The sequence below is a fragment of the Seriola aureovittata genome, chromosome 17, assembly GCF_021018895.1.
Source record: "Seriola aureovittata isolate HTS-2021-v1 ecotype China chromosome 17, ASM2101889v1, whole genome shotgun sequence".
NCBI lineage: Eukaryota > Metazoa > Chordata > Actinopteri > Carangiformes > Carangidae > Seriola > Seriola aureovittata.
Window position 1 is genome coordinate 21117180 of NC_079380.1, and position 12418 is coordinate 21129597.

The window sequence follows — 12418 nt, forward strand, 5'->3', positions numbered from 1 at the left end:
AAAAGCCTGGCTCATGTAGACAGGGGCAGGCGGCTGCTGAGAGCTGAGCAGCAGTGCAGCAGACAGACAGGCAGACAGGCGGCATGCCCTCCCAGACTGTCTCTGATGATAAGCCCCGTTCTGGTGAGGAGCATGGCACACCGAAACAAAAGCCTTTAAGCCATGTAACAACGCCCCTCAGCCTCTAATTGTGACCGAGAGAAAACGCACAACTTAACCGAAAAGGCTTGCAGACTAACTGCTGCTCCTTGACTTATTTAATTTCTTGCTGGAAAGCTCACACTTTTCAATTAGTTTCTTCCAATTTCAGCTCTGTTCATTCATCTTTGTGGCAGACTATAGTCGCAGGCAGGTGCACATGTTTAGCTGCATGTTTTCTAACAGCCTTTTATAGCCTATAATCTGCAAGGCCTTCAATCTTATGTACATATTAGCAACATGATTACATCCTAATTTTGATCAAAAATAATCTTAATAACATTGTTGCAATCAACAGGTCTGAAATGCGTAGAGAGATTTCCAATCCTTGATGCAACAGTCACACTGACAGCAGACAATGCAGGCAACTTGATGCATGTGGGGCAGCAGTAATGCACAGTTTAAGAGTGAGTGTGTGTATGTGTGTGTGTGCAGTCGTGCATGGAGAAAAGAAGAAAAGGGTTTGAAGAGGAGAGAAAAAGGGGTGCGGGGGGCCTAAGAGGGAGGGCAACAGACAACCAAGAGGAACTCGGGCAATAGAGTAGGGTGACTTGCAAGAGGTGACATCATCCTCAATTTGAATAATCCCCCAGCCTGGGAGGTGATTGGCTGCTCTTAGAGAAAGCAGAGTTCCCCTGCTATTCGCTATTCACTCCTTTCAATTTGAGCATGGCGGGCTGTGGTGGTGAATGTTGCCTTCATGGACTTGTAGTAAGCTCCTATTTCAGGAGTTGAAATTTGTAACAAGGAAAAAAAAAGGAAGTTGTTTTTTTTTCTTTATCTTCCCTCAGGATATGTAGTGTGAGGATGCGTTTTAGGCACACCAGACAAAAGCCAAACCACCATTCCACCCTCCCTTTCAGCAGACTGCTGGGGAAGAGAAAGGGCGTAGGACAACACCTTCATTAACATTATGCAAATTACAGCAGTGTTTGCTCATCTTACCAGACTAACAATATTTGTTTTGTTCTCAGTCAGGCCTCTGCTGAAATTGATCTCGATTTACTTTTCAGTCTTCTCACACCCATGACTGACCAGCTTGGCAGGGCGGATCCCGGAATCCACACAAAAACATCTCTAATGATAGAAAATTAGACTTGTCAAACAGGTGTAAATGATAACATTATGTAATAACAGACACACTCCATGTAGATGTGCCAATACCTAGCTGGAATTAACCTGCAATGGATCCTCCCTATTAACACCCCATCCTTCCACAATGTGCATATACATAGCATTTTAATAATACTTGTCCTAAAGGTCGAAATACCAGCTAGGCTACTCCTGTTCAGGAAGCACATTTCACTGTATATTGTGCTTTAGCAGCACATATTCCTAAAAAAAAGGGACACATTGGGTCAGTTCACTTGTAATGGTAAGTGCTAAAAGCAGGTGTAAAGTGTTTTCTGTGGCTCTGCCGGGAGCTTTGTAAAGAGCTTTGTAATTGTTTGGTCAATGAAATCATAGAGATTAGTGAAATTGTACCAGAGTATTTCCTGGCCGGTAATTTCCTTCAGCCTCCACCGGTTGCCTGGCCAGTCCTCCCAGCCAAAAAATAGTGTGGCACATAATCCCAGTAAATCCCAGTGTTTTTACACTTTTGTTTTTTGTACAGATTAGACAAACAATATGTAATGTATTAAAGTCTGGATGTTTCCTCCTGTTTAAAATCTTTATGCTAATCTAAGTTAACTGGCTGTGGGCTAGTCCAATGGTAAGCAATCTTCTATTCTTACCAAGAAATAGAATAGACATATTTTCCAAATTGTTGAGTTATTCCTTTACATTATTAATCAAGTATCATGTTAGTTTTTTTGTAGATCGATTTATGAACCAGTATTTTAATTTCTAACACTGACACACAGAGAACCAGAGAACTTTTAGGGGCCCACCTTCCCTTTAGGACCCTGCTTTTTTACATTCTGACGAATTAATGTTGAATTTGTCTTTCATGTGTAGCCCTTTCATTATTCCCAGTTTTTCCAACAGCACCTGAAGGCAGCGGCAGCCCTCTCCTCTCCTCCGCCTGTCCATCCATCCGCTTACCGGTCTACTATCGTGTATGTGTGTGTGTGCGTGTGTGTGTATGTGTGTGTGTTGAGTGTGGACTGAAGCGTCATTCTCCTCCTTTCTTCCTTTCAGTGAACGCGCATCACTTGTGAAAAACGGCGCTCGAGACGCAGAAGTTTTCTTGTCTGTCGGCTCGTCTCCATTCGCTCCGCTCCGCTCTCCCGCGATTTCCTTCCGTACTTCCCGGTTTCATTTTTATCCTCATCCTCACTTTCTGTTTTTTTTTTCTGACTCGAGGATTCAGTCGGGGTGTACTGGCTAACACTGGGCGTAGCTGGAGAGGATTTTGCTAGCTCGTCGCTGCACTGACTGGTAAGGGCGAGATTGTTTTAGCTGTGGCTAGCATGCTAACCGTCAGTTTGAACTACTGTTTAGCTAATTAACGTTCATTAAAGCCGGTTTTTAAATTAACGTTACATCTGTCGTCAGTTACAGACGTTAGAGTCTCAGTTGTACTTACCACGTTATCACTTGTGGTTCCTAATTCCAAGCAGTGCATCGGAATTGTGGCTCTTTGTGTGAATGAATATTTTTACTAAATATGGTTCTCGTAACTGTTTTGTTGTAGTGTCACTATATCTTTTGTCGACGAGCCACCCTGCTTCAGATTCACTCTGATTCCTGAGGAAAGGGGTTGATGGGGCGGTGGCAGACTGCATGGTAGCTGGAAGTGCTCAGCGGATCTGTTAGGTCAACCTAAAACAGATAAATTGTTTCAATTAATACTGTTTTTTTCATTTACATGACGTTTTTCCTGATTGTTTGACCATTTTGTTTGCCTTTTCCCTCTTTAAACTTTTCATTCTTATCTCCCCTCCTTCTCCATCCTCCATCACGGATGCCCATTGTTCTGCGATGGGCCAAGTGGTGTGCGTGAGTGCTGAGAAATGTTTCAGCTGCCTTATAATTTTACAGATGCCCACTCAGTTTTCTTGTCAACTAAACAGAATAACCTTAAGGGCATTTGTGGCATGTTAAAGCAATAATTTTCCTCAGACCTTGGAGGGAGTGAGTAAAGCAGAAATATCTCTGAGAGGGCTGTGCACAGACTCAAGCTGGCATGTAATCAGAGGTGATTAATGTCACCCCCAAAAGTGATCAGCTATTGTGGTGTGAGAGTTAAAGCTGGAGGGGCCCATAGCTGCTCCTTCCCTGAGTCTTTTTTGGTGAGTGAGTGCAACAAGACAGATTACACTCCCCTCTGTAGAACAATGGGGAGGAGAAAACACTGCCAGCTCCCAAAGCCTGGCCAACAGCATTTAATAAACGGCAAACATGCAAGCATTGAAAATCTTTATCCTCAGCCCACAACTCTATTCCCTTCCCCTGAGGTGCTGCAGACAGCGACATAAATTGTCTCAAGCTTTGTGGCCACAGTGGGCATGGCTCTTTCAATAATGTGCGGTGATCGACCATGAGGTATTGATGTCATCCTGAGTAAATGGCAACCCAGGGCGACTAATATGAGGGCTTGGATTGGAGACACTCCAGTACTCTTAAGTCAGAGGTGGGCTAAGCCATCAGCTAGCACCCCCCCCACCACCACCACCACCCCCCTCCACTTTGCGTGGATGAGAGAATGGCTGACTCACAGTGTTGGTGGATGAGGCAGGGAAATGGAGGACAGGCAGCCTAATGCAATCATGTGAAATTAAATTTAGCTGCCATTAAAAACCACACTCTGTTTTATGAAGTTATTTAAGATGGTCTTAAAAGATTATTACATGAAGGATGAAGATGCCAGAGGCGTTCTGTTTGTGAAGAGGTTTTGTCTGAAACTGCACTTGAACAAATGAAGCTGATTATTATAATTGAGAAAAAATATAAAAAAAAAATGGCTGCAGTAATCTACTTTCCATTCTGGAGTGGACTGTGGTTAGTTTCTTCTTTGTTGCTGTGGGTCTTTATGACGATGTATCACTCGCTCTGTTGGAAGGGCTAGAATCAAGGGTGTGATTGTCTACAGTGTTAGCTGCTCAGTGCAATAAGAATGAGATCGCACTACCAGTGTCTGAAACAATCCTTCATACATTTAAAAAAATAACTACTATTACTGAAATTGTGATTAGTTTAATCAATGAATGGCTATTAATCGGTTGTAATTGTGATAATGGCTGATAATCAATTATTTAGTAGATTTTAATTAATGATATTCAGAGTAGTAATATCTAATAACAAATACATTGTGCTTATTGGCTCGTAAAAACAAAGAGTTGTTAGATTTTCTTTGATTTATGCCATTTTTAATTGATAATTTGGTTGTGTTAAAGCATCAGTTTGGGCTCTGGTAAAGATTAAAATTTTTCATTGTTTTTCACATTGACATTTATGTTCCCAGTGATTTCTTAATCAATTAGTTGATCAACAGAAAATTTATCTGCAACTGTTTTGATAGTCAGTTAGTCATTTCAATCATTCTTCATGTGAAAATGCCAAAAAATTCAGTGGTTTCAGCTTATAAAATGTGAGAATTTGCTGCTTTTCCTTGTCATACATAACGGCTAATTGAATTTTTATTTTTTTTTTGGTTGATTCTTTTTTTTTTTTTTTACATTTTATAGACAAAACGGTTAATCAAGAAAATATTTCGCAATTTGATTGGCATTTTCAATAATGAAAATAAGTGTTAGTTGCAGTTCTAACAGCTGCACAATGAGAGCCACCAAATTAATTCAGATTTACATTTTAAGCACACCAGCAACATGTCTCTTCAGTTGCGATTATTCTATGCAGAACCTACTTAAAAATTGCCATTGAATAGTTTCACATTGAATGACTTTCATAAGCTTGTATTTTAGGGCAATTTAAATTTTAATGACCTATTTTGCCCCCAGCTGGCTGCTGGGGGGCAAAATAGGCTGCCTCAGTCCTGAGAGGGGCGATGATTGTTGCATTAATAGACCTGTGTGTCAGATTGCCCTTAGCCTCAGGACTGGTGTTGGGGTGGGTGTGTGACTCAGAATGAGATCTCCCCAGCTCTGAACTTCTCAGTTGTGACAAGGGCAAGCCTGTGCCTCTGGTCATCCTCAAGCTTTTTTCAGCCTGAACCCGTGACCCTTGCACTTTTTGGCGTCATTAAAAATTACCACCATTATCTCTGGCCCTGTTTTAAGTCATGGAAACAACTGCACAATAGTTTCTTGTTTTGAGGTTATCAAGACACCAACAGAAACTGTGTTTGGCTGAATTTCCTCCTCTGTTTTCTGGGCGATTGAGCCTTGAGGAAACTGCTGGCGGCAACACAGTGAATTTGCACAGTGAAGATAAAGCTGATAAAAACTTTGCTGTTGTGCTCTGTGCTCACAGTCATGATAGCAACCACGGTCGATGGTGTCACAGTTGTCAGGGCATGCAGTTGGCAACTGACGGCATGGTTTTGAGGCTGTATTTGCCAGCAGCTGCAGTAATTTGCTGTGTTTGGACGCTCTGAATTCCTCTGGTGGGAGGATGGATAATGGATGTGGTTCACAGCCCTGTTGCTAGGCTTCAAGACCAAATTTTTCATGGCACAGTTTGGTAGCAGTGGCTGATTGTTTAGTGTAATGCAGCCTTGGAGATGGTAAAAAATAGGGCCAAAAATGACGTTTGCTATGTCAGTCATTAAGTATGCTCTACTACTTGTGGCAGACAGATATTGATGTCAGTGGCCCCCTCTTTACATTGGCATCGCTGTACATTTGCTGGTCTGGCCTGGTGGCTGATGTGGTCGGAGGCTACCCAGCCTGCCCTCACTATAGCCGTGTGTGGAATGATGGGCATTTGTGCCAGACACTGGTGCTCACAGAATGATAGACTCCCTTCACCATAGGCAGCTGTAGGGACCACTTTGTTTCTCTGTCATATCCATTTCCGCTGGTGACATTTAAATCTGGCTCTGTCCTGGTTCAGTGGATTTGTTGGCTGCCACAAAGATACATCATCAACTCTCTGTGAAGTGCTAAATGTATGTCTTTATGGTTGTTGTGGATGTGATTTTAAAAAACAACAACTGTGTATTAAGGCCATTTGTGTGGTTTGAGGTTTAGTTCTTAGAAAGCTGTAGTTAGTAGGTGCTGGTGTGGTCAACCATCCAACCTATCAGCCCTCCTGCGAGGGATCAGATTCCATCTGGAACGTGCCTTGTTCTACTTCAAACCGGAGGACATAATCCTCTTATGGCCACAGTCGTTCAACTTGTGCGTGTGTCCGTGTCCCTCGTGCAAAGTCTCGAGAGAGCTCCGGAGCCTCTCGGGTGTGTTTCTGCCATCCTGTCCAGATGCCTCGGTTCTGCCCTCTTCCTCCATCTCTGTATCTGCTCTATCTGGTGTCAATGATCCAAGCCACCAGCTGGTCCTGGGCTGGCCTGATCTCATTTACCCCCAGAGAGGAGCTAGTTTGTGGGCAGACGGCCCATTATGGAGATGATCCAGCAGCTCTTCAAGTTACAAATTAGCCTTAGTTTCTCTGTTGGGTCCTCTGTCTCGCCTCTTGTCTTGTTGTTTCTTACTTGTTTTCTCTGTCTCTGTCCCTTTTTACCACCCCACCCCCCTTATGTTATTGTCCTCTCCTATAACCTTTGTCACTGCTATCTCTCTTATCTCCCAGGGGAGAGGACTAACAGCATCAAGAGGAACCTGCCTTACTAATGCACTTCCTCTGTCTATCTGTTTCTGTCTCTGTCCTGCCCATCTGTGGAGCTGCTGTCCCGCCTCCCCACTCTCTCCTGTGCGATCAATATCCACACAGCTTAGCTCTACGCTGCCCTGCTGGTCATCCCTGCAGGCAGTGGAGCTCAGCCAGGCTGTAGTAGGGCCCGCGCGATGGGGCCTTGTTTGTAGTCGGGCTCTGTCTCAACCCTTATTGTTTTGGGGCTGATGGACCCTATAGCCCTGCCTCCCCACAGTATTGTCTAGTTTCTGGGACATACTGAGGCCTATGTAACTGCTACGTATCCCTCCCTCATTCTTTCTTGAGCTTCTCTCTGTTCCTCTTTCTCTCTTTCGCTGTAGCTGTGTCTGTGTAGCTACTGTTTGAGGACAGTCGAGGCCGACTGTACAAGATTAGCATCTCTCTTTGTCCAGGGTTAACAAGCTCTGTCATGTGTTAATCTGCCTGTCCCCAGGGGGCCGAGTTTCTCCGAGCCTGGACGCACCATGGGAAGGACAGGGTTTGAGTGTTTGTATGTGTGTTTTGTGTGCATCAGCTTGTTTGGTGTTTGTTGTAAAGGGGGGGGGGGGCTAAACTGTGATGGACATAGGAATTCTCCATCATCTGTGGTGATCCTACACGCATTATGAAATGAAACTCAATTAACAAAGAGGTATGTTTTTTACATAGCCTTGTAATCCCTTAACTTCAGATGAGTCCTCACTTGAGGACGTTGTAAAATCTTAGTGTGAATCTCCGAAGACTCCCAAGGATTAGTACCAGCCTTTCTGATCACATGTTTGTGTGATCCAGGTGTCTGTCACACAATCTGCTGCTCTCTTTCACCCACGCCAACACCCAAGTAAACAAGGCAGAGACTCTGAGCAGGACCTTTGTTCTGCCTCAGTTTGTCTTATTGAGCATCCCAGCAGCCCACTGACCCACTGGAAATCAATGGGTAGGAATGACTCTACTGCATACAATTAAGGAGTTCACTTAACTATCAGCAGGGGAGGAGACTGGTGTTGTGGCCCCACTGTCTTAAAGAGGTAGGTCTGGATAACTAATCGGCATCGGTGGACATATTTAGTTATTTTTTTTATGTATTTTGAATTCGAACATTAGAAAACCTGATTTGAAATGACATAAGCTAAAATATCACAATTTGTACATCTAGATAAGGTGTAAACTTGTCGTATAAACAAAGATAAAATGCACAAAAGGGAATAATTTCCACTGGGGATGGCGGGTACATTTCCCCCTCACATCGTATGATCTGTCAATATTTTCCTAAAAAGGTGCCAGAATTAAACATGAATACAAGCTTAGGCAGTGAAGCACAGGTCTCTTTTTTAGTATAGATGTAAATACACTTTATATATCATAAATCTTGCTCTGTCAAGAAATTAAACATTAAACACAGTGTATTACCATCATCAGAGGTTTATATAGCATTTATGTATTTTTGTACTACCATTAAAAGCACAATGACCAGTTTCACCATTATTTCTTATTTTCAATATTGATTTATTATGTAACTAAAAATACAAATCAGATAAGGCAGGAGTAATGTACCTTCGGATTATAGACAGTTACAACAAAACAAAAATTGCAACAGTCTCAGTGTGGGAAAAGCACACTGGGTTGCATTATTAGCCAGATTTTTGACATTTGCTCACAGCTTTGCACAACATTTTGATGGAAGCCTTCCTTCTGCCTCTCTCTTTCTCCCTCGTGGTTGCGTCCTCTCTCTCTTTCTCCTGCTCGCTCAGCCCTCCCACTGTTGGTGGGGAATGCCAAGGAGAGCAGCAGGCTTTGTTTTGAGTTTATTTGTGTGCAGGACGGAGGCTGAGGTTTCCTGACCTTAGGTCGGGGGTGTTTGGGGAATGTGTGGTCTGCTATTAGCATCAAGTTGATGAAGCCCCAGCTGCATTTATACTGCGAGTCAGCACCCCTCATCCAACTTCCACACATAAACCTCTCATTGCCATTCCTACATCCCCATGCACACATTCGCATTAGGGACATGTTTGGTAATAAGCAAGCTCATGTGTCATGGTTAGCCCTGAGACGCTTCCTCTGGAGATCAGCAGAGAGCCATGATGATGTGTGTTAATGCTGAGGAAGAGGCGGTGACATGCGGAGAAACCCTCCCACTGAGTGTCATGGGGATAGAGTTGGTGGTTGCAGTGATGGTGGGATGAAGTGGTATTAGCTTTGAAAGTATTTGCTGTGATCCTGCCACGGCTGTTACATAACTCCTTCACAATAATGACAGAGTTCTAAAAAGAAAGCTTATTTTATAGACAGGGTGAGTGTATTTGACATTTTTCAGCCTAAAACAAATCGCTTCATTGACTGTGGAAATAGCTTCTTTCAGCAACTTTTTTATGTCTTGTGCTCTGCCTGTTCAAACAGCATATGACTGATGGTAGCTGCCGCAGCCGTTATTCTGTTGTCGGTTTTCCTGCCAAGATTTGGCTGAGAGTAAACGAAACATGCTGCGGTGGGGAGTGGTAGCTGTACATTGTTACTTTTGATCTAAGAAGTAAAGATGGATCTCTCTCCCTGCCAGTCCCCGTAGCACTCATGTTCTTGTGTTTACATTTATTCTCCTCTGCTATCTCTCCTTCTCACCACCATTCGACTTGCTAATAAATTGTAGATAATTTGTCTAATGATACTGTAGGTTTTTGACAGTTCTTACAGTAGAGCTGCAACAATTAGTAAATTAATCAATTAGTTGGTTGACAGAAAATTGATCAGCAAATATTTTGATAATAGCGGGTTTTAAACTGTCATTCAAAACAGATAGCATTTTAAATTTATTTATATATTTTATATATATTTTTCCTTATTTTTATCTAGGGTTGCACAAGATTCAGTTAATAATATTAGATTCATGGCTCTAAGTAGCTAAATGGGGTGGAGAGTTGACTGAGCCTACTGTTGTGATTTAGAGTAGGTTGAATAGACAATCTCAGGCCACATGCCAGCGTGTGGCGTCTTGGATCTGACATTCTCCCCCCTCGCAGAGAGGAGGACTGATATACACACACATTAAAAAATACACATTCCACATATTTTATCATTTTCTGTCACAGTCACAAGTAAAACTACGTCAAATCTGACGCCACTTGCATCAGCCCACTTACCCATGAGCAATGGTGCCGTAAACAAGAGAACAGTAAATTATTAAGGAGGAACTGCAGAGTTTTGCTCCTCGCAGATTCAGGTTTAGAGCTGTTGTGCCAATTACAAAGAACATAAATCAAGACATTTTCTAAATAAAGACTAAATTTGGTACGGACTATTATGATATGAAGCATTAGAAAAATATGATCTTTAGTCTTTTATGGTTTGATTGATATAATTGAAAATAAATTGCATCCATATGAAGAGTGGTTTCATCTGTTGCTGGAGATCAATATTACTGTATAAGTTTGAAATTAAATGAACAGCTATTCAAGCAAAGATGGTGATGCATTGCATTTGTTACTCTACATTAGGAGATGTGCTTTGTAAATCCAACTTGGGCAGTGTCAGGGGAAGGAGGACGGTTCATTAGCAGTGTGAAAGAGCAAACGCTGCAGCCCAAGGTCTAGTGTTTGCTGCTCGTGAAGATAAAAGCATGTCAATTACAGGGTCAGAGGCCACTGAATGCTCATTAAAAATGCCTTCAAAACCAGACCCGACGATCTAACATCCTCTCCCTTCTCTGCCGGTTTCTCTGCTACAACCTTGTATCCTCTTACAGAGGCATTAGTTATGTCTTGAGTGACTCTATCAAGCTTGCACAAGCTCATGTCAGCATTAGCTGAGGGTTACATCGGCCACAAAAGCTCACTTTCTTTTTGCATCTTTTCTGCCGTCTCCTCTAACCCCCTTCCTTCCACTGCTTCCTTCCCCCACAATCCCTCTCTTTGACTACTATTTAGAGTAGGCCCCGGGGATAGAAGAAGCCTCACAGAGTGTGTGTGTGTGTGTGTGTGTGTGCGTGCGTGTGTGCGTGTGTGCGTGCGCACAGTTGTGTACTGTGAAAGCAGAGCCGACATTCTACCACAGCAATTCATACATGCTCTTAGACGGTTGGTTGGCCAAAGTGAGGGAGTGAGCGGGGGCACTTTGATTCAGGCCTTTGTGTAGTGAAGGCGAAGCGTCCCTTGTTTCTGACTGACAGTGACGGTGATTAGTCATGAACACACACCACAGCCCAAGAGCAGGTTTGACATTAACATTTAGCTCAATAACCAACACTGCAACTCCTTAATTTTAATCTGCATAATGAATCACTGCCACCCTGTGCACAATTTTTTTTTTTAAATATGATTCAGAAATTTGCTATTTTCCTGTGAGCAGTTCTTTAAAGTAACCTGCTGTATTCAAATCAGGCATGGTTAGTATATGTGAACCCCCGCACACATACGCAGAGTAGTAGATTGTACTTGATGCACAAACGGGGTCAAAGTACGAGTTTTCTGTTAAAATATGCTGATGACCTGATTATTCAAGAACGGCATGTTTGTGTCTAGACAGTCAGAAAAGCTCAGATCCCCCAGTGGAGCTGGATGCCTTCCAGTTATTGACAGTATTGGCCTAAACACTGTAGTGTTCCTGGAATACATATAAACATTTGAGCGCACACACATTTTGTTTATATCCCAGTGTGGGTATTAGGAAGGGATGATGCCTAGGAGGATGATCTCACCTCGCAGAGCTGTCTCGCCCATCATTAGTTCATTGCTTTAGGCCTATTAAGTGTAATAATGATGACAACAACAACAGGACTAAACTACGCAGCATTTGCCTGGAAGTAAACTGTACAAAATGTCTTACATACAGAATCCTTGTAATGATAAAATATAAAAACAAGTTACATTATATGAAATAAAATAAAAAAACTTATACAAATAATGTTTTTCAAATAACACACAAAAGTATGATAATCAAAACTAGAAACTATAAAGGTTGTTGCATTACAAGTCTATGAAAGTGCATGTAAGATAATAGATCACATCCAGCTGACGTTCAAACATGATCAGACGATGCATATGACTAATGAATTATCATACAAAGAATGTAAATGTGTCCGTGCGTGTGTGTGCGTGCGCGCGAAGGCTGAGGATGATCCTGCTCTCTAACCACTGCCTCTGGTTTTTGTGTGACTTTATTCGTGTGGGTTTCTTTTGTCCTCAGTTACTGTGTAGCTCATCATTGAGGCTTGCAGGGAATTTGGAGTGGGATGCTGCTTGGAAGCTCCAACCACATGACTTGGACACACTGTGAAGGGCAATAAACACATTTTTGCAAAGTCAACTACATTCAGAAGTTTACAGTAACAAAACTGCCAGACCTAGAGGATGCCAGCGCCACCCTCCCACTGTACTTCAACACAAATCTGTTCTATCTCCAGCTATTGTTTTTAGCTGAATACTGAGGATAGCAACCCCGGCCTGTTGAGTTAGTTATTCTGTGTTCATGTGTGTGTTGCTCATGCCACAGCAGGTCAGGACAGCTGATTAGT

The 12418-nt window shown here is 42.6% G+C and overlaps 1 protein-coding gene across 2 annotated transcripts in view; it reads left to right on the plus strand.

The window, feature by feature from the left end:
* Window positions 1-2268: 2268 nt before the first annotated feature.
* prr36b (proline rich 36b) overlaps window positions 2269-12418 on the plus strand; it is a 29141-nt gene continuing 18991 nt past the window's right edge. The window contains exon 1 of one of the 2 annotated variants that reach the window (XM_056400934.1): window positions 2269-2580. The gene's annotated coding sequence lies outside the window, so the exon portion shown is untranslated. Of the gene's footprint in view, window positions 2581-2856; window positions 2959-12418 lie in introns of those variants that run through there. The other variant, XM_056400935.1, reaches the window with a different exon arrangement.